Source organism: Rhineura floridana, chromosome 4 (assembly GCF_030035675.1).
Source record: "Rhineura floridana isolate rRhiFlo1 chromosome 4, rRhiFlo1.hap2, whole genome shotgun sequence".
Classification (NCBI taxonomy): Eukaryota; Metazoa; Chordata; class Lepidosauria; order Squamata; family Rhineuridae; genus Rhineura; species Rhineura floridana.
In genome coordinates this window covers 176,723,247-176,749,829 of record NC_084483.1, presented here as the reverse complement: position 1 = coordinate 176,749,829, position 26,583 = coordinate 176,723,247, and the positions used below count along the sequence as shown (strand labels likewise).

The window sequence follows — 26,583 nt, the reverse complement described above, 5'->3', positions numbered from 1 at the left end:
TTACTTAATTTTCATTTTAATCCTGGCCTTCCTTGAGGGATCTCTTGACAATGTATATGGCTCTCCGCCGCCCCATTTTAGCCACAGAACCACAATGTGAGGTTGGTTCGGCTGATAGCAACTGGCCAAGGTCACTCAGTGAGCTTTGTGGCTGAGTGGAGATTTGATTTTGGGTCTCCCCACCCTGGAGTCCAATTATTATTATTATTATTATTTATTGTCTTTATTTATACCACGCCATTTTTCCAAAACTGGAACTCATGGCGGCTTCCAACACCTGAACCACTATATAACATAGCTATTTAAGAGTTGAATTGTCATATTTATTAAACCTCTGCTCCAAAAAGCTCTTGCCTGTCCATTCCATAACTTCTTTCCACTGATTAAGATAAATAAGCAAATGATCTGGGATATCCAAGTGCAAAAATATTTTAATTAGGACTTTCATCCTGCATTACAAAGCTGGGAAACCTTTGACCCTCCAGGTGTTGCTGAACGAACTCCCATTATCCTTGACCACTGGCCATGCTGGCTTGGGCTGATGGGAGTTTATTTATTTATTCACTAATAGGCAAAAGACCTTGTGATTTAAGAACGTACCTATAGCACACAGATATTTCTATCAAACTTTAAAAAGCAGGGAAATTGGGCAGCTATAGTGAATGCACCAGGGGAGCAGGAGACCTGACCTCCTCTCTGAGATATTGGACTGCCCTACAAATTTGTCAAAATGCAAACACAATTTGGGTTGGTCTTTCACAGTCCAATCCACTTGCTGTATAGCTTGGAAGAATTTGGTAACATGTGCCACCTAAGAACTTTTTAAAATATAAGCTCAGAGATTGGGATCACTCACCTGGAGAGGACCCCAAAAATCCAGAGTCTCCAGGCAAAAACCGGAAACCTGGCAACCCTAAATCCTAACCATGTCTACTCAGGAATAAGTCTTAGTGAATTCAGTGGCCCTTAATCCCAGGTCAGTGGGGTTAAGATTGCCCCCTAAATAAGGATTTGGACTTAGATATATACACCTAGCCACTGTCCCACAATTGCTCTTGTGCTTACATGTAATTTTAAAAATCACTTTCATTACCCCTACTTCTGTTTCTGTGCAAGGCTGGTTACAAATTGGGCTCTGGGTTCTCTCTTCCATAGGTAGGCCCTGCTGAAGATGGTGGGAAGCAGCTTTGTGTGAAGCAGCACCAGGAGGCTATGTATAATTTCTATTTTAATTTGTCACAATACCCCAATCAATCTTATGTAGGGGCATTGTCACGAAATGAAAATGATGGCTAGACCCAGCTGTCTGGTGCTGTTTGGAGACCCATGGTGAAATTTTTTTTTTAAAAAAGGAGCCCATGGCAGATTGGGGTGGAGGGCCCTGGTAGTTGCTGAAGGATGCCAGTTGCCAGCCCTGTTTGTTTGTTTGTAATGTGCAATTAGGAAAGGAAAACAAGCTATGGAAAGTAGTCTGTCTCTCTAACATGAAACAGGGAGAACAGTAATGCCATTGCTGGTTATCAAAATATTGCAGGGTAAGCTGGAACAGTTTTCAATAACACAGTCAAGAACCTGAAGTTATGGAGGATGCTAAAGTTGCTTGTTAACTACTTCACTGCTGCAAATTATCATCAATAGTGACAGCACTGAATAATTTTTAACTATTTTATTTGTTATTTCTATTCTCTATTCCATAGTTTTTTTCTTGTGCTAGAAGTTCATCAAGTAAAAGCCTTGAATAGTAGAGACTAATATTATCGCCTTCATATTAAAGATAGGTTTGTTTATGTGTGGCTGAGCAATAGTGGCTGCCCTAATACTACTGAGCCCATGTGGTATTGCAAGAAATCACAACTGCAATAAAAACAACCATAATACAACACAATGAACAGCAAAGCTGATAAGAATTTCAATAATGGGATGGAACATTATTGTGTTATTTTGTTCCAATGTCAGGGAATTATTTTGTCTCAGTGGATTTAAGTGGACAATAGTCCCACTGACCTTGAGTTAAAAATCCTTGGCAAATTTCCTATACACTTGTTGTGGTGGTGGTCATTTAAAAGCAAAGCCCTGAAATAGATTATTACACCTTGCTGGTTTAAGCACTTTGAGGCTATAGCTACCCCTCACTCTCTTCATTTGATGGCAAAATGGGAGAATAACAGTGCAGTTAGAGAGTTAGTGTGATGTAATGGTTAGAGTGTTGGACTAGGACCTGAGACACCAACAAATTCCCACTCAGCCATGAAGCTCACTGGGTGACCTTGGGCCAGACACAGTCTCCCAGCCAAACCTACCTCACAAGTTTGCAAGGATAAAATGGGGAGGGGAAGAACCATGAATGCCACCTTGAGCTCCTTGGAGGAAAGGTGAGTCATAAATGTAATAATAGCAGATAAGAAAATGGCAAAGCAGAGCAACAAACTCAACATGAAACATGGCCAGTGTTGCCAATCAAGCTACTTATTCTTCCAGAAATTAATCTCCTTATCACAGATATTCTCTGTGGAGGCTGGATAATTTCGGTGTATGAGACAATGTCCCACCACCTTCAGTCTGCCCACGACCAGCCCCCACCTTCATGTCTGCCTTCTTACTTACAACGAGCCCAGGGGGTGGCACTGCTTGTCAGCTTCCATATTCTGAGTGTTGTCCTTTGTAGAACTCAGCAAGGAAGGGAATGGGGTCAAAATTAGAATTAGTTGGCTCTGACTGTTGGTCTCCTTGCCTTTCACCACCACCAGGCCCAATGAGCACCAGCTGGTACTGTATACTCCATTTATGGCCATTTTCCTTCCAGCTTAGAACTAGCTTATAAATTCTGTAAGGCAGCTAGGACCCTGATGATTTAAAATTGCCATCAAAACCTGCTGATATTATCTTGGAGGTGGAGAGAGAGAGAGAGAGAGAGAGAGAGAGAGAAAGAGGAGGTGGTTTACTGAGTCAATCTACTAACAGTACAAAAACTCTAAAAAAAATTTCTAAGAAAGAACATTGACACCATACAGAATTACCTTACCCTATTTATGCAACCACTTCCCTTGTGGGTTTTAACTGCAAATAGTTACATCAGAACTGGTACATGTGCCCATTATAGGCACTAATTCTCTCTTCCCCCCCATTGTCCCAGCTCCTCACAAAGAAAAGCAACCGATGTCCTTGATCCTAAGCTATCTTGTTACACATGAAGGTTCAAGTACAAAAGAAAAAAAATATCTCACTTTCTCCCCCCCCTTAATCTCTTAGTTTGCAAACTTTCACATAGAAGTATGGTTAACATGACTGTGCATTTTTAAGAATGTAGGTTCTGCAATGCTTGATGCATTCTGCCTGTAAACATTAAAGCAAAATTATGTATCTTCTGTGCCACCTCCACAAGTGATTTTTTTTAGATTGGCTTGGCAAATAAATTTTTTCATTCATGTCAAAGAACTTAAATGAGGACCAAAGTAGACGTGACTGAGTCAGCTTCATGTATCGCATAGAAAGAGGATGTGGGTGATCTAGTTTTAAAAAGAAAAGGGACATGTGAGAGAAAAGAACTGAATTTTACACACACACAAAAACACCAGATTATCTCCCTTCAGTCTTCCCAAGCAACTTTCTGTCTCAAGGAGAACACTATTTTTATTAGATTGCTGCAGCACTACACTCCCCCCCCCCGGCCCTTTTTTGAGGCTAGAGTGTTGGACTACGACCTGGGAGACCAGGTTTCAAATCCCCCCACAGCCATGAAGCTCACTGGGTGACCTTGGGCCAGTTACTGCCTCTCAGCCTCAGAGGAAGGCAATGGTAAACCACCTCTGAATACCCCTTACCATGAAAACCCTATTCATAGGGTCGCCATAAGTTGGAATCGACTTGAAGGCAGTCCATTTCCATTTCCATTCAAATGCCAGTTCCATGTGACTTAAGAGTTCTATGGTGTTGTTACAGCACACACACCATATATTTAAAGCACATGACTTCTCCCAAAGAAACCTGGGAACTGCAGTCACCATCTCTCAGCCCAAGTTATAGTCACATCAGCCCTGTGAGCTAACTGTCACAGCAACAAGCTTTATAGTGAAATGAATTTGCGCCTCTGTATTGACTTTCCATAGTGGGTGTAAACAGATTTTTTTCATTTGGCCTTCAGTTCAGCTGGCTATTTTGTTTTTTCTTGCATGTGTTTTGTAATGGTTTTGTTTTACTTTTTTGTATATGACCTTTAATATGTGCAAAGGGAGCGAACAAGGGATTTTAATCAATCAGTGGTCAGAGCCTCAGCTGAGAGAGAGAAAAATAGAATCACAGAATCATAGAATGATAGAGTTGGAAGGGGCCTTGTAGGCCATCGAGTCCAACCCCCTGCTCACAGCAGGAAATCCACAGCTAGAGCATCTCCCGCAGATAGCTGTCCAGCCTCTGCTTGAAGATATCCAGCGAAGGGGATCCCACCACCTCCCTAGGCAGTCGGTTCCATTGCCGAACTGCCCTTACTGTCAAGAAGTTCCTTCTAATGTCCAATCTGAATCTACGCTCCTGAAACTTAAAACCATTAGACCTAGTCCTACCCTCTGGGGCAGCAGAGAACAAATCTGTACCCTCCTCTATGTGACAGCCCTTCAGGTACTTAAAGAGTGAAATCATGTAACCCCTCAGCCTTCTCTTCACCAGACTGAACATGCCAAGTTCCTTCAACCTTTCCTCATAAGACTTGTTCTCCATACCGGCTATCATCCTCGTCGCCCTCTTCTGAACCCGCTCCAACTTGTCTATATCTTTCTTAAAATGAGGCGCCCAGAACTGAACGCAGTATTCCAGATGAGGCCTGACTAATGCAGAATATAGTGGGACTATTACTTCCCTCGACCTGGAAACTATAGCTCTGTTTATGCAGCCCAAAACCGCGTTTGCCTTTTTTGCCGCAGCATCACACTGCTGGGTCATGTTCAACTTGCGATCCACTACAATTCCAAGGTCCTTCTCACACGCACTACTGCTAAGCTGGGTATTTCCCATCCTGTACCCATGCATTTTGTTTTTGTGGCCTAAATGCAGAATCTTGCATTTGTCTTTATTGAATTTCATTTTATTAATTTCAGCCCAATTTTCTAGTCTCTTCAGGTCCCTTTGGATTTTATTCCTGTCTTCCATTGTGTTAGCTATCCCTCCCAGTTTCGTATCATCTGCAAACTTCATAAGGCTTCCCTCCACACCGTCATCTAAGTCATTGATAAAAATGTTGAAGAGTATCGGCCTCAGGACAGAACCCTGTGGTACTCCACTCGAAACCTCCTTCCAGTCCGAAGCAGAGCCACTGATGACCACTCTTTGAGTACGGTTTTCCAACCAGTTGTGAATCCACCTGACAGTATTTCCATCTAGTCCGCATTTGACCAGTTTGCTAATCAGAAGGTCGTGGGGGACTTTGTCAAACGCTTTGCTGAAATCTAGATAGATGACATCTACAGCATTTCCACCACCTACTAAGCTAGTGACCCGATCAAAAAAAGAGATGAGATTAGTTTGACAGGATTTTTTCTTGACAAACCCATGCTGGCTCCTACTAATCACAGCATTGTCATCTAGATAGTTGCCAATGGACTCTTTTATTATCTGTTCTAATATCTTTCCCAGTATTGAAGTCAGACTGACCGGCCTGTAATTCCCCGGATCTTCTTTTTTACCCTTTTTAAAGAGCGGGACGACGTTTGCCTGTCTCCAATCCTCCGGCACCTCTCCTGTTCTCCAGGATTTCTCAAAGATGATGGCAAGAGGTTCTGAAAGTACATCAGCAAGTTCCTTCAATACTCTGGGATGCAGTTCATCAGGCCCTGGAGATTTGAACTCATTTAGGTTAACTAGGTATTTCCTGACTATCTCCTTATCAATCTTGAACTGCAATCCCGACCCCTTACTGAGATTGCTACCGATGCAAGGTTGCACACTGTTCCCTTTTTGGGAGAAAACGGAGGCAAAATAGGCGTTGAGCAGTTCTGCCTTTTCCTTGTTATCTGTCAACATTTTGCCATGCTCACTGAGCAGCAGTCCCACCGTTTCCTTGGTCTTTCTCTCAGAGCTTGGAAAAGTTACTTTTTTGAACTACAACTCCCATCAGCCCCAGCCAGCATGGCCACTGGATTAGGCTGATGGGAGTTGTAGTTCAAAAAAGTAACTTTTCCATGCTCTGCTTTCTCTTGCTTCGAACATATCTGAAAAACCCCTTTTTGTTGTTCCTCGCTTCCCTCGCCAGCCTCAGCTCATTCTGGGTTTTAGCTTTCCTTACGCTATTCTTGCAAGCCTGAGCTGCTCGTCGGTACTCTTCCTTGGTGATGCATCCTTCCTTCCATTCTTTATACATGCTCTTTTTTATTTTTACCTCCTCCACCAGTTTTCCATGTAGCCACATTGGCTTTTTCCGATGTCTTCCGTTTTTCTTCCTGTTTGGAATTGTTTGTGATTGCGCTTTTTGTAATACGTTCTTCATGAACTCCCACGCTTCTTGGGCTCCTTTTTTCTTTAGTCTATCTAGCCACGGAATCCTACCCATCATTTCCCTGAGCTTGCTAAAATCGGTTTTGCTGAAATCCAAGGTCCATATTTGACTATATTCTTCTTTGGCTTTTCCCAGAATCACGAATTCTAGCATTACGTGGTCACTTTCCCCCAAGGTACCGACCACTTTAATTCCCGTGACCAAATGCCTAGAGAGAAACAGGGCAAGGACTGAAACAGTTGGATGGAAGGAAGCAACTGCACTTACATGTTCTCTCCCCCCCTTCCTTCATTTTACTCTTCTTCCTATCCCGTTGAGGTAGTTCCATGTTTAAACACAAGGATACATGATACCACCACTTTGCTGAAGCTAAGCAGGGCTGTGAGCCCCCTAGTAGCCTACAGCAAAGTGTTTCCATTGGCCACACCTGGAGGGGCAATGGATTGATCTGCTGTTCAGCTGTGAAATCTGTTTGAAGCTGAATTAAAACAGATGCACTCAAACTGATCCCACCAGGTTTTACAGTAAAATGGGATGGGGTTTGACTAGCATTGTGTGCCTGTTTTTGGGAAACAGAGTTGGAGATGCTCTGAAACTAGCCGAACAGTAAGTGTATCTCTATGCCAGGTCTGGGTTGGGTTGGTCTGGTCACGTCACTGCCTAAAAATGGAAGACATCTGGGAGGTGCAGGCACCTTGAGATCCATGACAGAAGAAAGGTAGGCTATAAATGTGCTGAACAGATCAACTTAGTTTCTAGTTTAGCCTCAAGATGAAAAAAGACAAAATGTTTTTAGGCATTACAATGTTAAATAGGAAGGTGTACCAGATACCCAAGTGCCCTTCAACCAACAAGGATCCCCAAGGGCATACATAAAAATATTGAAATAAATCAGTTACAATCAAAATAACCATAATACAAAGCAATAAGCAGCAGAGAAGAATTCCAGCATTAAGATGATACACTGCAATCCTGAAGACCTTTATAAAGCGGTCTCCTAAATACTATTGAAGACAGAAGTAAGATAGGTCCAACAAAGGAGAACATCCCACAATTCATCTGTGCGGCCTTTAGTCTCATCTTTGTTACCTTGCTCTACTGTTCTCTGCTCTGGGATTGAAGATGATGATGATGATGATGATGATCCACACCCCTTTTCGTGAGATGGTGATACCTAAAATGAACACTGCAGTTCCATTTTAGTTGGGCTTAAACTTTCCTTCCTCCCTGAAATGTGTTCAACCTATTTACCTAGCTATATTTAACTCAAAAGGACTTGCTTCTGAAAAATATACAAAAGGCTGCAGAGGGCAGAAAACAGAGATTCCTTCATTCTCTGCTAAAAATCACCCACCTTTAATTCGGTCACCTAACTGCAGCCATTCCATTCTGCTATCTGAACTGTTCCATTCCATCTGCTTATTAAAAGAACTATACCTTTTAAGAATGGGGGTCTGAACTTTTCCTCCCTCTTGCTTCATCCCTTTTTCCTTTTGTGCCTGAAGGCACTGACTGTCTTACTACAGATTTTTGTAAATCACTCTGGAAGCCTTTTTGGTTGAAGAGCGAAGTTTAAAAACTAAGGAATAAAATACTACTAGAGGAAAGTTGGGATACAAAACAGTACTGTACTGTTTAACTCAGGTAGTGTGTTGCTGACAGAATGCTAGCCAAAATAAGGCCACTGAGAACCATGACAGAGTTATCAGTGGTTTTCAGAAGCAGAATTTAAAAAAAGAAAAGGTGCCTAAAGAGAGGGACACCCCCCCGCCCCAAATTGCCCAATAAGGCCTGAGCATACTCATTAACCCGGGAATGATGGAAAAGAAAACAGAGCTGGTGAAATGCTCTGCTTGGAGAGAATAGCTGGCTAAATAGGACTCCTTTTAGGAGGGAGGACACAGCATCCTGAGACGTTCTGTTTCAGATCCCACTCTTAACACAAAATTATAATGTTGTATTTGCATTTCCTCCTTGCATCACAACAGTATTGATTACACAACTCATTCCGGATCCATTCTGTCTCCTTCAAGTATCCCTGGGGGGAAAGCAGCAAAACTTTTTGTTGGATCTTTCATCAATCTATCACTAGCGTCAGATTCACACGTAAATCACTTGATTGCTGTATGCTTGATGACCGGCAGCCGAATTTATGTATCAAGTACACTGTAAAGTATTGCATTTTATGAGATCTTGGGTGTAGTTCTACCTGTGACGATCCGCCAGGCAGGAAGCTCACTTAAGTGATGAACATGCCTATTGAAATTGGATCCAAGTTAGCACTAGTTACATGGAAATGGGAAAATTCTAGGGGCAGAAGTGCCTCCAAAAGCCGCTAAGGAATGCAAACACACCACAGGTTGCCAGCTTTCCCTCCCCACTTGGCTCCTGTGTCTTTAATAGTAGCCTGACAAATTCAGGTTAGCCTTCTGCAGCTTGGAGATACTATTACAGGCAAAGGTTCACCCACTAAAACGCTGCTTGCCTCTGCTGTGAATGATAGAGGAGCCTCAGCAGGAAAAAAAATAGCTGGCAACCTTAACCTGCAGCAAACGTGAATATTGCGCATAAACGCTCCACTCTTCGGGGAGGTGAACGAATATACATACATAATAAAATGGAGAGGCATCTGACTGCGACGCATATTGTTAGTTTCTTTTTCTGAGGAGGGAGGGAGAAAACAGAGCAAGTGGACTCATGTCTGAGCGCTGCGCCAATCAAAAGCCCGCTGGGGGCACTCCTAGGAGGAGTCCTCCACCCACCTCCCCACGTTTTGCAGTCATGGCGTTGTGGGAGGAAAAGGCGTACAGTACAGAAGCCCACACCCTATTGCGAAGCAGAGCAGTCTATGCGTATCCGTAAATGGGAGGCTCCGGGCAGAAAGCCAGACTCCTAAAGCAGCTTTCTTAACGGCTCAATCCTATACACGTTTACTCGGAAGTAACGTCCCAGTGTGATTAATGGGGCTTACTCCCAGGTAAGGGTGCCTAGAATTACAGTCTGATGAACCCCCATCCACTTTTATCTTTGGGAATATAGGGCTTTTGCAATGTGTGTTTGCTTTTTGAGGCTACAATTCTATACACACTACGTACCTGAGACCAAACCCTAATAAATACTGCGGGGTTTATTTTCCGGCAAACACACGTTGGATGTCGCCGCATGTTTCCTTCAGTATGTGCTTAAACACACACTGCTTCTCAAAAGCTTCGGATCGTTTGCAGAAATGCAACCCAGACCCGATCAAGGGCCCCGCAGAGAAACGAGTTACGAACTACCGAACCAAGAGGAAACAGCACGCCATACATAGTCTTTTTTTTTTTTACTCATACACCGAGTCTGGATCATCGCCGGTGATCTCCTTGCCCCCAAGGCACCAAACAATCTGCTTGTTCGAGTGCAATCGCTCCTTGCCCAGGGCCCCGCTGACAGGTTGGGGAGCCAGAGTATGGGGACTCCATACCTGTAGGGAATCTGCAGCCTGGAAATGGGCAATCCATACACACACACCCTCTAAAAACCCTAGGGAGATGTGCAACTAAAATGTGGGGATTACTCCCGGTAGCTACCCCAGTCTAAAGAAAGCCACAGGCCACTCCTAAGACAGGACACCCCGGTGAGGGTCTATGAGCACACTACTATCACCGCTGCCGCTGCTGACACCTTACTTCCTGGTTTGCAAACTCAGGACCAGACCCATCTCGGCGGAGGGATCCCATTTTCTCTTCTAGCCTCCTCCCCTTTTTGCTTCTGCTTTTCCCTTCTTTTGCACGAAAATTATTTGACAGCGTTTTGCTGACACTGGGATTTTGCACCAGAGATTGGGGGGGGCAGAGCCCCCTTACTAAGGAAGCATGCAAGGAATTTCATGCACAAGGTAAGTCCAGCTTCCTCGAGGTTTTCCTCAAGCGTGGGCTTGGGAAAGGGTGAGGATTAGTTATTTCCACCCCTCCCCTCCGTCCCCCCTGTACAGTCGCGGAGGGGAGGGTACATTGCACGGGCGCTGGAGGGGAGGGGGGGAAGACGCGGCGGAGGTGGGCGGTGTGTGTGTATATATTTTAACTGGCGGAGCGATATTTGTTTACAGCATGAGATATACTGTAAGCAAAGTAGGACCCAAGTAAATACCAGCACAGTAATATTTAAATTGTGTTTGCCTTGTCGGTGTAATTTTTTTTTAAAATAATTGCGCCCACACTGATCTTGGACCCTGCATGCACTTGTTTGCAGACTTGCACCAGGTAGGCAAAAGCTTAAGAACTTCCATTCTTGCACTGAGCTACAAACTCAACTTTTTTTTTTAAGTTTGCAGTTCACTCACTTTCGGTATGTTAGGACTGAGTAGGCGAGGCCCTCCCTCCCTGCCTTCCCCTCCTCCTTGCTGCAAGATATCCCAGCAGGAAAAGAGCAGAACATTCAGCTTGGCAATAATTATTTAAAAATGCATCCCTATTCCTTGATGTTTCTTTAAGTAAGGTGCAAGGCCGTAAGTGTGTCTTCTATTTGAAATCGAATCTAGGCGATTACACGCACAGGGATGGGGTGTGTGTGTGATCTTTTAAATATACTGCGTGTGTGTTTGCAGCTCAAAGGCTGTGTGGCAAGTAACCATATGCGTGGATCTGACACTGATTACACGCTGCCGTACCTACCCGCTCCTAGTCGGTGGGAAATTAGAAAGCTAGAGATTTGCATCTTGGCCACTCCCTAAGCCCGTACACCCATGCTCTCCCCATGGTTTTTGCTTAGAATTTAGTAAAGCAAAGAGGCGCTTAAAGTAAGATGGATGCACTTTTTAAATAGAGATGAGTCAGACCCAGTTCGTGAAAACCAAGAAAATAATATGGTTATATGTATGTGTGTTTTAAAAAATTAACAGCTGGAGAAGGGAATATGCAAAGCCTATACTGAGACTATAATCCTTGTTTTGAGAGATGAAAAAGTCTGACTCGAGATCCTTCTTCGGGGTTGCATGTACAGAATCCATATGTGGTCGTGTAATTTTGGTTAATACAAGGTTCACGTGTTACAGCCAAGAGGTTAAAATTAGATCTGCAACTTTTCATTGATTAATTAGTTGAATACCTTTTGATCATGCAAAAAGTTGCCCTAATGAATCTGGCAGATTTTCTTTAAAAGAAAACGTTTAATTATTTTTAATGCAAATTTGTGCAAAATAGCAGGCAGCTAGGCTCCATGTTAGAAGAGGCATTTGTCCTTTTCTTGCAGTTTTCACTCCTAAAATGGTGCCTATATGCATTAGCCTAAAAACAAAATATCTTTTTTCCTTTCGAAGCATTGTTTTTATGCATAAGCAAATAACTTGACTACTTGATTTGTTAATCAACTGAGGCTGCAATCCAGTACATGTGTACTTGGAAGTAAGCTTTGTGGAGTTAAATGGGACTTACTCCCCGGTAAATGTGTATTGGATTGAAGCCTAAGATATCTTTAGATGACAACCTTACTTTAAAATGTTTCAGAGTCAATTTAAATGTTTTCTCACACATATTGTGAATGTCGTTCTTGTCCATCCAATCCGAGTATGGAAATTAATTTGGGGGCATCATGCACTTAACTGGTTGAGAATCACTTGTCAGCAGCCATTCTCCTAGTACTTAAAAGTGCTATAATTGGCAATATTTACTAGAAGGGTTATTGGTAGAGCATAGAGGTTTAACAGTGCAATCCTGTGCATGTCTGGTTAGAAGTAAGTCCCACTAAGTAAGACCAATAGAACTTACTACTTAGTAAGCATGTTTGTGATTGCAGCCTAAAGTGTGAGTTACAAGGCCCACTTTAAAACTTGCCTCAGCCTTGAACTCCCTGGGTGATCTTTGGCTAACTTTTTATCATCTGCCCCCTGTCAGTATTATGGGGATAATACCTGCCTATCTTTTTTTTCTCAAGCCACTCTTGTGGCACCTTAAAGACTAACAAATTTATTATGCCCTAAGCCAGGGATGGGGAACGTCAAGCTTGTAGGCCAAATACAACCCTTTCGGCCTTTCTGTTTTCTCCTCGGAACTCTCTCCAGGCCACATCCCTCAGTGGCCCTGGCTTCGCCAGAAATGTTTTGCCTGGTGCTGGAATGTGTCCTTGAACTCTGATAATGCCTCTTGCTCGGCTGGATGGAGGATAGAGAGGTGTGTGTGTAGAAGTTAGCCTACCGTAGAAAGGTAACATTTACATTTGTTGCTCTGCCTGTTTGTGTTTTGGCCCTGCCCACCGCTGGCATGTGGCCTTCAGAAGGTTGCCCAGAAGGGAATGTGGCCCTTAAATGGACAACGGATCCCTACTCCTGGCCTAAGCTTTTATTGATCTAGAGTGCGCTGCATCAGCTGTGTGAAGCGTTAGCCTAAGTTGGCAGGCATATGTACCTGTGGTTGTTGGGGGTGGGGGCGTTTTAAGCAGTGGGGACAGAGGGACATGAAATGCAGAAAGTACAGGCGGTGATGATTGTGTTGCCGAGAAATCGTAAGGATTGCTAACGTAATATAAGGAAAGTGCTTTGTACAATGTAGGTTCAGAGGCAGTGTGTTTCTTGGTCACAGTCGCTGGAAAGAGATTGCAGAATAGGCTATTGCCTTCATGTCCTGCTTGTGGGCTTTCTCAGAGGCATCTGGTGAGCCACTGGAGAGGCAAAACCCTTGCATTGATAGGCCGTCGGTCTGACCTGTCGGAGCTCTTCTTAATGGTCTAAATCCTGAAGTGTTGCACAAATTATTCATTATTTGCACTTGTTAGTTCAAAAGTTCTCTAGGTGACCTACAACAACTTGGTTTTAAACATTAATAAAAACAAATAGAATAATACAAACAAATTCAGTGTTTTTAAAAAAATCCCACCACAGATGGAGAGAACAGAGCAGCACAACCATAGTAAAATAGCCTAATTATATAAAAAGAGCTTTTTTATATCCTGCCTTTCCTCCAAGGAGCTCAAATTGCTGTACATGATTCTCCTGTTCTCCATTTTATCCTCGCTGTAACCCTGTGTGGTAGGTTAGGCTGAGACAGTGTGACTGGCCCAGTGAGCTTCCTGGCCGAGTGGGGGTTTGGATCCCTAGTCCTAATCCAGCACTTTTAACTGCTACACCACACTGGCCCTTATAAAGGCTAAAAAACATTAAAACATAGGCCCACAGTATTAAAACAGAGGTTGTCAGTATTAAAAAAACAGTCTTTCAAGATACAAAGTGGTCTTCATACTGGGTAAAATATGTTTAAAATATTAAAAGCCCTGGGAGAACACCATTATATTAAGGGCAAGCAAGGGAGATCATTCCACAACCAGAGGGTTAGAGATGAGAAGGTCCTCTCTTTTGTAGCCACTCTTAATGCCTTGGATCGAGGGGGCAGTTGGAGAAAGACCTTTGTAGATGATCTTGGGGCATGAAGGAGGCATACCTTCAGGTCCCAAGCCATCCAAGGGTTTATACTGTACAATACTAGCATGTTGAACTGGGCCTGGAAGCAAATTGGAAGTAAGTGAAGGCGAGAGAAGTATACAAAGGAAGTGGTCTGAAGGTGCACATCTGTATACATGCTAAATATAATAATAATATATGTTACCCGCCCTTCACCAGTAGGTCTCCGGGGCAGGTCACAACAATATAAAATACATTATTACAAACAATTTATAGCCACAGCCTGAAGACCTCTTTCAGTTGCTCCATGCAGCCTTCATGTATGGCAAATGTTTGTGTACAGCAGCTCGCTATGTGGATTGGAAGATTTTCACCCATGCAGACAGAAATGCCCCCTATCTCCCAAATACCTTTTTGCAACTCCAGGACAGAAGCCAGTGACTTTTCTGTGGTAGCTGTAATGAATGATGCCCATGTTGCCTGCTATCTAACTTCCAGAATGTTTTTGGAACACACACACACACCATACATTTACAGCCCCCTTACACCACTTTGACAGTCATGGCTTCCCCGAAAGAATCCTGGGAATTGTTGTTTATTAAGGGTGCTGTGCTTGCTTTCCAGTGTGCAGGAGACCCGGCATGCAGTGCAGAACACCCAGATTCAGGCTCCTGGGCTACTGTCTTGTCCCTGTTAGTCAGTTTTAAGTGTGCTTAACTGTATATGCTAGTGCAGGTTTCCCCAAACATCTGAGTTCATTGGCCACTTGTTCAGCTTCCAAGGTTGTCATCGACACCAACCCAAGTTCTTAGGAATTTAAATGAAATAAAGGCAAGAAATATCAATATGTAGTCAACTGTGTACTCTTGCTGTAAACCGCCCAGAGAGCTTCGGCTAAAGGGCAGTATATAAATGTAATAAATAAATAAACTCATATTAATCATCCATCACCATTACTAGGAATCATAACTTGATAAAAAGGAATAATATTGTATTGTGGAATCATCTTATAAAATACCAAAGTTCCTCATTGGCAAGGGAGGCACACACTGTGCATGCCCTTTGCTTCCGAGGCTCATAGTTCCTAATTTTTTTCGCACTATGACTTGTAAACGTCTTTTCCACCCCTATCCCCTTTTTGACCCCAGGTCTTTATATTCACCCCCTGCACGGTCCCATTAACCCCAGAGGATCAATATTGACCATTTTGGGAAACCTTGTGCTACTAGTGCCTGACTGTGACACCTCTCCTGCTCCTTTGGCGTGAGGAATGTGGCTACTTCATTCTCTTCCAATCTTACGGAAGATGCCTTGGGTGCAGCAAGTACTTTATATACAGAACTAGTTTCCCTCCTTTTGGAAAGAAGTTTTCACATTCAAAATTGAATGTTTCTTTAGTTTTAGTATTTGAGCTGTTTTAGTGGAGAATTATCTATACCTTGTTTTATTCTATTTATTTTTTGTCCCAGCATACAACTCTGGCTCATGATAAGAAAAGATTATACATAAAATAATAGCAATAGTACTGTGCATTTCAAAAGAATTTGCTGTGGACCTTCAGTTTTGCTTTTAAAGCAAAAACAAATGATGTGCTTGATGTTGTGAGATGCTTGTGTTTGGCAAAATGAATGCACTTATAGTTTGGTAGTATAGCTCTGCAATTTTAATTTACTTTGAAATAAAGCAGGTTGGGGATGGTTTCAGGATATGCTTGTTCTATAACAAAAAAAATTAGAAGACCTCATCTGGAGATCTGTGTCCAGTTTTGGTTGCCACACCAAGGTGCAGACCAATTAGGATGAGTTCAAAAGAGGGGAGTGAAGGTGATCAAGCGTATGGGATACAAGTCCTAAGAGGAAAGGTTGAAGGAAATGGGTATGTTAGCCTAGAAGCAAGAAGACTGAGAAGGGACATGATAGTGCTCTTCAAATACCTGATGTGTTACAGATGGGGGCAAAGACTTATTTTCTGCTGCTTCAAAGAACAGGGTTTGATCTCATGGGCGTAGATTACAGGTAGGAAGGCTCTCCCTTGTTCGAGGTCTTAAGGCAGAACAGCCACCCATTGGAAGTGCTCTTGCGTTGGATTTCTTGCATAACTCAGGGGTTGGAATTGGATGGTCTTCAACAGGGATGAAGACCCTGTGGCCCTCCAGATGTTGTTGGACTCCAACTCCCATCAGCCCTATGGAAAGTGGTCAAGGATGATGGGAGTTGTAGTCCAGCAGCATCAGGAGGATTACAGATTCCCTGTCGCTCGCCTACAGTGTCTCTAACTTTATGCTTCTGTGATGGTCACATTTGGTGCGGTATTTGGAGTTGCTTCTCAGTGGTCTACAACAGCCTTCAACACCAGAAAGTGGCTAGCATATAAAACCGGGGGAATATGAGGAAGGAAAAATGGTAGAAAAATAAGTGTTTATTTGTAATCCAAGCCCAACGTGTTTCAGCCTGTGTATATTTAGGCCATCATCAGGGGAATAAAGGCTGGCAAGAAGTATCTTCCAATAAGCCTCCGTTTGCATCGGTGAAAGCAGTTTGCTTATTGCATAAAGGAAAGATGTTGCCGCATAATCCTAACCATATCTACTCAGAAATAAGTCCTATTGAATTCATAGAATTATAGAATAGTAGAGTTGGAAGGGGCCTATAAGGCCATTAAGTCCAACCCCCTGCTCAGTGCACGAATCCAGATCAAAGCATTCCCAACGGATGGCTGTCCAGCTGCCTCTAGAATGCTTCCAGTGTCAGAGAGCCCACTGCCTCTCTAGGTAATTGGTTCCATTGTTGTATGGCTGTAACAGTTAGGAAGTTTTTCCTGATGTTCAGTTGAAATCTGGCTTCCTGCAACTTGATCCCATTATTCCATGTCCTGCACTCTGGGACGATTGAGAAGAGATCCTGGCCCTCCTCTGTGTGGCAACCTTTCATGTACTTGAAGAGTGCTATCATCTCTCTCCTCAGTCTTCTCTTCTCCAGGCTAAACATGCCCAGTTCTTTCAGTCTCTCCTCATAGGGCTTTGTTTCCAGTCCCCTGATCATCCTTGTTGCTTTCCTTCTTGAAGTGTGGAGACCAGAACTAGACACAGTACTCAAGATGAGGCTGAACTAATACTTCACGTGATTTGGAAAGTATGCTTGTGCTAATGCAGCCTAATATAGCATTTGCCTTTTTTGCAGCCACATCGCACTGTTGGCTCATATTCAGCTTGTGATCAACGACAATTCCAAGATCCTTCTCACATGTCGTATTTCTGAGCCAAGTATCCCCATCTTATAACTGTGCATTTGGTTTGTTTTTCCTAAGTGTACAGCTTTGCATTTATCCCTGTTGAATTTCATTCTGTTGTTTTCAACCCAATGCTCCAGCCTATCAAGGTCCCTTTGAATTTTGTTTCTGTCTTCCACGGTATTAGCTGTGCCCCCCAATTTTGTATCATCTGCAAATTTGTACCTCATTCAAGTCATTAATAAAAATGTTGAAGAGCACTTGGCCCAGGACCGAGCCCTGCAGTACCTCACTCATTACTTCTATCCAGTTTGAGAAGGAACCATTGATAAGCACACTTTGAGTACCATTCTGGAGCCAGCTGTGGATCCACCTGATAGTTGTTCCATCCAGCCCACATTTAGCTAGCTTGCTAATCAGAATATCATGGGGCACTTTGTCAAAAGCTTTGCTGAAGTCGAGGTATATTATGCCCACAGCATTCCCACTGTCTACAAGGGAGGTTACCCAATTAAAAAATCAGAATTCAGTTGACTTACTCCCAGGTAAATGGGGTTACGATTGCAACTTTATTATTTTGCAATGTTGTAGTATGTGTGTATGTGTAAAGTACTGGATTTGTGGAGTTTGCATTAGTACATACTTTTTAAAAAATGCTAAACGTGGATTCCTATAGTGCTTTTGTCTGTCTTTGAGATGTAGTGATGGCCAGTAACTTGGATGGCTTTAAAAGAGGATAAGCAAATTCATGGAGGATAAGGCTGTTGGCATGATGGCTATGTTATACCTCCACTGTTGGAGATACCTCTGAATACCAGTTGCTGGGAATCACAAGTAAGGAGAGTGATATTGCCCTCAAGGCCCTGCTTGTGGGCTTCCTGTAGGCATCTGGTTGGCAACTTTATGAGAACAAGATTCTGGCCTTTGGTTTGATCCAGCAGGGCTCTTGCATTCTTAAATGTGTCTTCTTTAATTGCATACAATGCCTGTTCCTGCCTGAAATTCTGCAAACACTATTAGGTCTATGAGGGAGGAGGTGCAAATTGTAGTTTGAACACACATTGGAATGGTAACTGACTTGGTTGAAGCAAATAATGCAGATACAGCATTAGCCTGCATGCAGCTTATGGGTCTATTAATAGGGGCACACCTTCAAGGGAAATAATATTGTCACTGTTCATTAGCGTGTTAATTTTAAATGCAAACTCGAAATGATCTCATTGACCAGCAGTGAGGCTCAAATGGGGTGGGCGTTGGGGAAATTTCCTTTGAGGGAAAATTTAGGGTAGCTGACCAGTCTGATTTTTGCCAGAATTGGAGGATACAGTATAAAATCACAACATTTCTAGCCAACCCTTCTTTTGTTGTTAGCTTGATGTGTGTCTGTCAATGGGCTGGGTTGGGTATAATGCTCTAGCATGGTAAAGCAATCCCTTCTGTATCCTTCCTGACTTGCAGTTTCATAGCAAACCTCAGTGCAGGTGTGTCCATCATTCCTAGATTCCCAACCTTAATTTTTTAGCAAAAGAATAAGTTTCTAGTATTTGTACTGTACAACCTGAGATATGAAACAAAATGCACAAGCACTATTTGTGTGTGTGTGTGAGAGAGAAATTAGCCTCTCTCCCCTTTCAGTGTTCTAGTTTGCCCTGCCCTCCCTCTGGAAAATTTCCTGGGGACTCCCATACCTCACTGGTAAGGAGTGCTTTCTACCCTCTTTGGCTGATAAGACAACCGTTGCTGGAGTGGGACAACCTGACCACTGTCATTCCATTTCTAATAACCTCCAGAGTGGACTAGAGCAACACGTTCTATGTGGGGCTACCCCTGAGGTTGGTCTAAAAGCTGCAGCTGGTGCAGAATGTAGCAGATCAACTGCTCACTGGGGCAGAATGTCGCCATCATGTTAGACACTGCTGAAAGATTTGCACTGGCTGTCAGTTAGCTACTGGGCTAAGTTCAAGGTGCTGCTCCAGGTGTACAAAGCCTTATGCAGCTCAGGGCCAGGATACCTAAAGGATCATTTCACCCCTTACATACCCATTCGATCACTGTCCTCTACAGGAGAGGGTCTCCTGCAGATACCACCTTATCAGGAAGTCCTATGCAAAGTAGGAATCGGACCTCTAGTGTGGTGGCACCTACCTTTTAAAATTCCCTCCTGTTACATAACAGGCCTCTGTCTTTTCAGTGCCTGTTGGAAGACTGTCCTCTTCCTACAAGCTTTTAAGTGGAGATTTTATCCCAATTTTCATCTACATTGAATTATATATTTATAAATACATAAACATTTATAAATGTAATACATGTACATTTATATACCTAAAGTTGTATTTATGTATGTTTTTATTGTTGCTGTTTTTATTAAAATTGCTTTGAGATATTTAATAGGAAGTAGTTTATATATTTAATAGATAAATAAATAAAAATAGTATGAAGTGATATGAAAACTCCAAGGATTTTGCAGAATCTCCTGGTGAGCTGCAGTAATGTGGATTTTCTGGAAAAATTTCCTATGCAAATTAGGGTAATTTGCACTGGAATTTTTTTAGCTTGCACCAGAAAACTTTCAGATGCTCTAGAGCAGCCTTTCCCAATCAGTGTGCCTCCAGATGTTGTTGGACCACAACTCCCATCTTTCCTGACCATTGGCAGTGCTGGCTGAGGCTGATGGGAGTTGTGGTTCAACAACATCTGGAGGCACACTGGTTGGGAAAGGCTGCTCTAGAGAGTGATCTAATTTAGCATGTTTATGATGTACATGCTCAGTAATACAGATGGTTATACTTACGTTTTATTTTTATGTAGAGTGTTCTGTTTGTCTTTAATATAAATAAGTAAATAAAAATTTAATTTGGCATGTCAATTTTACTTGTATTTAGTAATCAAAGCCAAAAAGGGCCAAGCTTGCTTAATAAAGTGCATTTGCAATTGGCATCCATTCATTGTTACTAATGAAGCAGACAACAGAAAATTTTTCATGGGAAAAATAAAGCAATGGGGAATATTCTGCCCCACATCACCAGTGGATTGGGAGGCAATGGGTATGGTAGAAATTAGTTTTGTGTAAGGTTCATAGCCCAGAAGGCTGCAAACTTAGGTAACATATACAATTCATGGTTCCCTGAGGGGGATGATTTTCAGACTTCCTGCCTTCCCTATTGCTCTGTCTACTGAGAAATCCTTGAAACCCTTTGGCTTTCATTAGCACAAAAATGTTTCAAGTTGCTGGTGAAATTATTAATATCAAGATAATATCAAGATAATTCTTATAGAATTTTTTTTCTCCCTCTCTCATAACACTAGAACTCATGGACATAGTTGAATGTTGGAAGATTCAGGACAGATGAAAAAATTCCACACAGTGCATAGTTAAACTATGGAATTCACTCCCACAAGAGGCAGTGATGGCCACCAACTTGGATGGCTTTCAAAGAGGATTAGACAAATACATGGAGTTTGAGGCTATTAGTAAGAGAGCCAGTGTGGTGTAGTGGTTAAGGTGCTGGACTACGACTTGGGAGACCAGGGTTCGATTCCCCACACAGCCATGAAGCTCACTGGGTGACCCTGGGCCAGTCACTGCCTCTCAGCCTCAGAGGGAGGCAAATGGTAAACCCCCTCTGAATACCGCTTACCATGAACACCCTATTCAGAAGGTCGCCATAAGTCGGGATCGACTTGAAGGTAGTCCATTTCCTTAAGGCTAACAGTGGCTATTAGCCATGACAGAAGTGCAGTGTTGAAAGTTGTTCAGAGACCCCTATTCCCCACACAGAGCTACAGTTCTCAGAGTTCCCTGGGAAGAGAGATTGACTGTTAAACCACTCTGGCAATTGTGACCCTGTCAGGATGACAACTCTCAGCACCCTTCACAAACTAGCCTTCCCAGAATTCTTTGGGGGAAGCCATGACTATTTAAAGTGGAATACTGTAAATGTATGGTGTGAATGTGGCCTTTTTCACTCTGGTCCTGTTGGTGTGTTAATATGTTGTGTTTTTACTGACAGAGGTTTCTATTGAAAGTTATGTATGATGTGAGGTGAACTTTGGTGGTGGAACATAACAACTTGAAATGTGTACGGACAACACCACAACCCTCCATTATAGTTCAATAGAAGCTGGGATTTTGTCAGTCTAAAAGGAAAACCAATTACCCTTTGACTTTTACGAGGCATTCTGTTTTGGTTTACTTTTGACTTGTTTAGGTCTTTTTCTGTATAGAGCTGCAGATACGGTAGGTTCCCTTTCTGATAATTACTGGAAAGATTGAACACATACATATATAAATTGGTGGTTTGTTGTTTGGCCATGGTGTTAAACTTACAGGCCCAAATGGCTAAAAGCTGAAATGAAGACAGTTATCCTGTACAGTTGTGGCATTGTAAGCTACTGTTAATTAAGACTTGCCAAAGCAATGAATGATTTGCTGTTTAGATTCAAATCAACAAAACAAAAAAATCAGTATCATAGTTCGGAAGTAAAAGAATTCCAAAGGTTATTCTCAGGGTAATGAGAAATGAACTCCTAGGCTTTTACTCACACAGAGTTTTATTGTAGTAAAGTAAGATAATCTGTCCTTAGCAACCCAGAACTAGAGTTGGGCAACCCTCGGGGTGTGGGGAAGAAATGTCGTCGTATGAGAAATGATGTGTGAGTTTTGAGCACTGCAAGTGAAAATGAAATGGGGTGAACATAAGAAGCTACTTTATACTGAAGTCATGCCTTTGGTCCATTTAGCTTGGTGTTGGCTTTTGTGACTATCAAGCAGCTCTTCAAGATCTCAGTGTCTCCCCCCATCCCTGTGCCTTTTTAAAACTGGAGCTGTGAGGGATTAATCCTGGGATCTTGTGTAGATATGTTACTACTGCTTAGCTATGGTGCTCACTTAACAGTGAGCCTGTAGCAAGGGTAGAGAACCTGTGGCTCTTCAGATGTTGGACTACAATTCCTGTCATCTGTCTATTGACCATACTGGCTGGGGCTGATGGGAGTTGGAGTCCAGGATCTAGAGGGCCACAGTTTCCCATCCCTGGCGGGGACGATATATCACAAACAAGCCAGTATTGTAGTTGCCACAACCTCATGTTGAAGGAGGTACCAGAAAAGGCAAGAGTATATTTGAAATAGTCAATTGCTTCAGGAAGCCAGCCCCTCACCTTCATTGTGTGACACTATGGTGTCCATAGGAGCATTGAAGGGGTCATAGCCAGGTCAACATAGAGTTTCCTGCTGCTCTCTCAATGCATGAAACACTTTATTCATTTTTTTAGAGTTGGCACTAAGAGATACAAATAGGGATTCATGAATAATGTCACAAGTGAGTGTAGAATTGAGGTTATTTCTTTTCGTACCTTAAAGCAGGGAATAGGGAAGCTGTGGCATCCCAGATGTTCCTGGTCACAAAGGAAGGTCCTTTCCAGATATCTTTATAGCAGGTGTGGGGACCCTCTGGCCTACTGGGCTGTTTTTGTCTGGCCACACCCATCCACCATTCACCTGACATCACATGACAACAGGTGCAGGACAAGTAAGGCTGTGGCTGCTAAGGAACAATCATGAGCACACTCAACTTTCTTCCTCTCTCATAATACTAGAACTCGTGGACATTCAAAGAGGCTAAATGTTGGAAGATTCAGGACAGACAAAAGGAAGTACTTCTTTACTCAGCGCATAGTTAAACTATGGAATTTGCCCCCACAAGATGCAGTAATGGCCACCAGCTTGGATGGCTTTAAAAGAAGATTAGACAAATTCATGGAGGACAGGGCTATCAATGGCTACTAACCATGATGGCTGTGCTTTGCCAGCCTAGTCAGAGGCAGCATGCTTCTGAAAACCAGTTGCCGGAAGCCTCAGGGAGGGGAGAGTGTTCTTGCACTCGGGTCCTGCTTGCGGGCTTCCCCCAGGCACCTGGTTGGCCACTGTGAGAACAGGATGCTGGACTAGATGGGCCACTGGCCTGATCCAGCAGGCTCTTAAGTTCTTAACACAGAATGCAAACCCTTCTGGTATGCCATCTGGTGATAGACAAGTGGGCAGAGACACACACCACGGTCAAAAGCGGCCCACAGAGGGTTGGCTACTATATTTTTGATGCTGCTTACTGGACAAAAGTGGTTCCCCACTCCTGCTTTCTAGCCTTAATTTAAGTGATATAAGGCAGAAGTTGTCAAACGTTTGGGGCCTGTCAGCACATTTGCTAACTAGATAAACTGATGTGGGAAATGCACACACATATGCTGCAACCAAGCACATACCACAACCTATTCTATTGGCTACAATAGAATGCTTGCAGTTGGTGGGGACCCTGCAGGTGCCAGAGAAGGCCTCTGCGGGCATGTGTGCCCATGGGTGTTGAGTTGGCAACCCCTTAGCAATGTGACATTATGATAGTTCATGTGAAATTACACATTTGGGGTCCCAGGTGGGGGGGGGAGGAGATGACAACAGACATTACACAGAGATGGGTCAAAACACCTTTAGCACTTCCATGGAAATGCTAACCTGTAAATACGAGATTGTCATTAAGCGGCAAAGATTCTTTACATGATCCTTATACTGTTCCAAAGTTTTCTTCTCTGCCACCCCAATAGTTTTCTTCTTTGAGCATCTGTTTTCACTATTTTAAACATGGCAGGACATTCAAATAATTTCCTGCTATTTTCTTATTATTTCAGTCAGTCTTTATTTATTTATTATACTTGTATACCGCCCCATAGCCGAAGCTCTTTGGGCGGTTTACAGTAACTAAAAACAAATACAATTTAAAATACATCTTTTAAAAAACAATTAAAAAAAACAATTTAAAAATTTGAAACAATATAAAACACATGCTAAAATGCCTGAGAGAAGAGGAAAGTCTTGACCTGGCGCCGAAAAGATAACAGTGTTGGCGCCAGGAGCACCTTGTCAGCAAGATCATTCCATAATTTGGGGGCCATCACTGAGAAGGCCCTCTCCCTTGTTGCCATTCTCCGAGCTTTCCTTGGAGTAGGCACCCGGAGGAGGGCCTTTGATCTTGAACTTAGTGTACGGGTGGGTTCGTATCAGAAGAGGTGTTCCATCAGGTATTGTGGTCCCAAGCCGTGTAAGGCTTTTTATAGGTCAAAACCAGCACCTTGAATCGAGCTCGGAAACATAAAGGCAGCCAATGCAAGTGGGCCAGAATCGGTTTTATATGTTCGGACCGTCTGGTCCCTGTTACCAATCTGGCCACTGCATTTTGCACAAGCTGCAGTTTCCGAACCGTCTTCAAAGGCAGCCCCACGTAGAGTCTTTATTGTTTTTCAACCACAGGCCACCACAGAAAACAAAAAGTAAAATAACAATAATTACAAAGTAAAATATTCACAAATACTAATAAAATCTTACTTTGTTTATCACACTATGAGAAGGTAGAAAATCGGCTTAAACGTTAGAAGCTGTTGAAGCAGACTTGCTACTGCGAAAAGGGTCACTCTGTTGCAAGAAATTTTGTCACCTCTGAAGTATTAACTTGCCATGTTTCAGGTGAATTCTAGCAGCTAGCTTTAAAAAGCTGACTTTTGAGTGATGAAGGTTTCAAAAGGGGTTGGCTTAGTTTTGCTTCAAAGTCAACTGAATATGCAAAAGCCCTCTAGGAAAGGATCCAGGAACTCCAGCTATAGCGAAATAATAAAAATGTAATTAGAACAAAGATGTATTTGCTAAGTTACACTTCTAGGCTACTTTTCACTGTACCAGTTCACAAGATGGTTCAAAATATAAATAATGCAATGGGAACTCATTAAAAGACAAAGACAAACAATGTTGTTTCTCTTTATACATTAACGTAGCAATTTGAAGTCAAATATGGTCCAGGGCTCGAAACTTGCTTATATAAGATCAAGTTGTGACTTGTGTAGTTTTTGCGGTTGGCATCGTTAAAATAATGCATAGGCAAAGTGCACGCATACAAGCTGACAACAAACTAAAGAGGTGGGGTTTTTTTTTCTCCCAGTCTATTAGCTATGCAGCTTAAACTACTTAATAGTTTTTTATTAAAACTCACTACTGCTAGAATACTTACAAGATCTGAACAGGGTGGTTCATAATAGATGCTGTTGGAGGTCGCTGATTCATAGGGTCACCAAAAGTCGTAATCAACTTGAAGGCATATAACCACTACAACAAACTGCTAGAATGGATTATAGATTAAAATACTATAAAGGTGATGTGCAGCCCAGCCCTAAACATGTTTACTAAGAAGTAAATACTACTGAATTCAAAGGGTCTTTGGGTCCCATGTAAGTGTGCATAGGATCACAGCTTTAAATATTATCCCAGGTGTTGAGAGCCTGAGGTCATGGAGCTAAATGCATTTCTATCTGGCCCTAAGAACTCTCCGCAGGCCACACCTCTGTTTGGCCCTGCTTTGCAGCCTGAATGCTTTTGCCTGGCTGGAATGTGTCCTTGTGCAATTGTAACCATGAACCTTTTAGTCCATTTTACACTATGGTGAGAGATGGGGCAATACAAAGGCCAAAAGGGGAAATGGCACACAAACATCTCGGATCACTTGAACCTGCATGTACGAACATCAACAGCAGATTGCATAAAACAGTGGTGAAGAATCTTAGGCCCAGGGACCAGATGCAATCCTTCAGGCCTTTCCATTTTGCCCTCAGAACTCAACACCCCTCACTGGCCCTGCTTTGCACATCAGGTTTTTTTAAAAAAGGTTTGAATTAAAGCAGCTCCAACATTCAATTTCTAGCTTCTTAATTTCTCCAGTGCAAACTCGTCTGCCTGGTTTCTGTATTGCTGTCCTGGGGCCTGTGGGTAAAGGGTAGATTCTAAATACTTGTAATAAATTAATAAAGAAAATAAATTCTATAAGGGTTAAAACATTTCTTCTTTACACGTTTGCAAAGATATATTGTACAGGAACGCTTGGCAAGGAACTGGAATCGGCTGTGTCTCACCTTTGTGTATTGGTAGCAGATCTGGGTTTGCAACTGTCCTTTTTCATTTGGATTAATGTGGGGTTTTGCTATGAATTCCTTTTCTCCTCCTCCTCCCTTTCATGTCTACATTGGTATAGGAAAGTATTCATTCATGCTTGTTTCCAAGTGCTATCCAAGGAAGGACCCTATTAAATAATGGCTGTGTTTAGATGATCATATATTGACATGCAGAGACATGCACAAGCCTTTTGTCCATTCACACAGCCCTTTTGCTTCTCCCATACCTACAAGGAAACCCTGAAGCTGGAATTAACCATAGTTACTCATTCTGTCTGAAATGGACAGCTATGGTTACCAGGTTTGGAACAAGCTAGGATGTTAAACCATGGCGTGGAGTTGGTTTAATATCCTGGCTTCATTTATAAATCTACAGGTTGGTAGCATAGGCAAAGGAAGGGTTAATTTCAGTCTTTCCAGGCAATTGTTTTTATGTGCAATAAATGCACTGTGATCTGTTGCTGTGGTGTACACATATGCACACTTATGTAACAGCTCTGTTGCATTTCCCCAGCACT

The 26,583-nt window shown here is 42.6% G+C and overlaps 1 protein-coding gene across 9 annotated transcripts in view; it reads left to right on the top strand.

Moving 5' to 3' along the window:
* The first annotated feature begins 10,134 nt into the window (after nucleotides 1-10,134).
* The window catches only part of TRERF1 (transcriptional regulating factor 1), a 93,453-nt gene continuing 77,004 nt past the window's right edge, over nucleotides 10,135-26,583 (top strand). For 8 of the 9 annotated variants that reach the window (XM_061625328.1, XM_061625326.1, XM_061625325.1 and 5 more), the window contains exon 1: nucleotides 10,135-10,361. The gene's annotated coding sequence lies outside the window, so the exon portion shown is untranslated. Of the gene's footprint in view, nucleotides 10,362-10,565; nucleotides 10,726-26,583 lie in introns of those variants that run through there. The other variant, XM_061625320.1, reaches the window with a different exon arrangement.